Below are 2,351 nucleotides of genomic sequence, written 5' to 3' on the forward strand. Positions count from 1 at the left end.
CTACAAAGTGAGTTCCAGGACAGCCAGGGCTACACAGAGAAACCCTGTCTTGAAAAAGCAAAGAAAAAAAAAAAAAAAGAGATGAAGAGCTGGCCAGCTGGAGTAAGAGTGACCCAGGCAGGACATGGTATCTCGGGGTTATTGACAGGGAAGTAGACAAATAGCATGGAGGGTAGATATCCACTCAGCTCTAGTGCTGTTAAGGCTTATTATAAATATAAAAGGTTTCGTGTCTTTTATTTGGGAACTGAATGATCGAAGGTGGGGTAGAAGCCCCCCCCCCATTAATTTTTACTACAACAGTGTGTGTGGTTTTTAGAGACAGGGCTGTTCTGTATAGCCCTGGCTATCCTAAAACTCACTCTGAAGATCAGGCTAGCCTCAAACTCAGAGATCTGCCTGCCTCTGCCTCCTGACTGCTGGGATTGAAAATGTGCACAACCACATCCAGCTAACAGAGAGAGAGAGAGAGAGAGAGAGAGAGAGAGAGAGAGAGAGAGAGAGAGAGAGAGAGAGAGAGAGCAGGCCTGGCCTGAGGGCTAGGGAGATGGCTGAATGAAATGGGTGAGATATTTGCTGTGCAGTCATGAAGAACTGAGTTCAAATCCCCCAGACAGCCAGCTGTGCAAGACGGCAGTACTTTGGTGAGCAGAAACACCAAACACATATACCACATGCACACGTGCACATACACATGCATATGTGCACATACACATACACACACACACACACAGACAGAGAGAGAGAGAGAGAGAGAGAGAGAGAGAGAGAGAGAACAGAACAGAACAGAACGGCCCACATCCCAGGTACATGGCAGTGAAGAAGGAGAAGGGCACCTGATGTGACCACACATCTGACATCCACAGGTACCTCTTCGGTTGTTCAAGAACTTCCACCCCAGGAATGACTCACAACATAGCCTGTGGTCCAGAAAGCACAAGCAATAAGGATGACAAGAGAAACAATGGTACCAGAAGTCAGAGGGTACTTGCTTTCCTAAGGAGATGGTTAAAGAACTCAACAGACACTGGTGACGGCGCACACCTTTAACCCCAGTACTCGGAAGGCAGAGGCAGGTGGATCTCTGAGTTCGAGGCCAGACACAGAATGGTGTCAGCCCAGGCAGTGTGGTAGTTGCATGCAAGAGTCACAGAAAAGCCTCTCACAGCCTGGCGCAGCCACATGGTATGGGTGCCACAGCCCAGCAGGTAGGGGAATTCTAGGCCCACATGTCAGAGTTTCTGATACCTGAGTCATCTGCTGGGGATTTTCCATTTTATTTGGCAGTATCTGTGTGACTGGTCTTTCATCAGTGTGAGGACATTCTTTCATTAGCCACAGAATTCCATCCCCACCACAGCATGAAGAGTGGGCACTGGGACAAGCACATATCGTCCGTCACCGGGTGCTTCTCTACATGGACAGGACAAATCAGCTTGCTTGTCGGGTAGGAACTTTGAACTCCTGGAGGGGGGCTTGCAAGGAGTGGGGCTAGGGTCTATGGGAAAATGAGGTCAGCAGAGCTCTGGGGAAAGGGAGGGTCTGTGTAGGGGCTGTGTCTAGGGACAAAGCCCAATTTTCTTTGGCTGGATTAAGCAAGGATGAAGAACCTGTTTCTCCAGAATTCGGGGATGGCCTTGACGGGGCTTCGAGGGTTGTTTGCTTCATTGGTTTGGGCCCAGGAATTTAGAAAACTAGTTTCCCATCCCGGTCCTTCCCGGGGAGCCAGACATTCGAGGATTCCTGCACCTATGTGTATTTTGAACTATTTAGTTTTTACTTTATTATTTATAGGCGTGTGTGCTTTGTGAGGGTATTCGAAGAGTGTGGAGGTCATGCCAGGAGTCAGAAGAGGGAGACGGATCCCCCACCCCCACCCCCGCTTCAGCTGGAGTTGTGAGCCTCCTAACGTGCTGGTCTTCTGATAGGGTAACGGGCACTCTCTCCGCCACTGAAACATCTCTGTACCTATACTTTCAACAAGATGGAAGATGCCATCTGTTCAAGGTGACATAGTAGAGACTCCGTGCTGGATATGGGCCCAGTCTTCGAGTTTCACTTCTGTTTAATCCAAAGTGGTCCCCAGGCTCCGCCCCACAGTTACCCGGCAACAGCCAGGTAGGTATGCCAGACTCACTATAAAAGGGAGCTGCTTGCCCCCTCCTCTCTCTCTCTCTCTCTCTCTCTCTCTCTCTCTCTCTCTCTCTCTCTCTCTTTTGCTTGCTCTCTCTTGCTCTCTCGCTCCTGCTTCCTTACCCTCTTCCCATTCCCCTCCCCCCCCTCTCTCCACATGCTCAAGGCCAGCCTCTACTCCCCTACTCCTCTCCTCTCCCTCTCCCTCTCCCTCTCCC

The sequence above is a fragment of the Grammomys surdaster genome, unplaced genomic scaffold (genome assembly GCF_004785775.1).
Source record: "Grammomys surdaster isolate TR1022 unplaced genomic scaffold, NIH_TR_1.0 237, whole genome shotgun sequence".
Classification (NCBI taxonomy): domain Eukaryota; kingdom Metazoa; phylum Chordata; class Mammalia; order Rodentia; family Muridae; genus Grammomys; species Grammomys surdaster.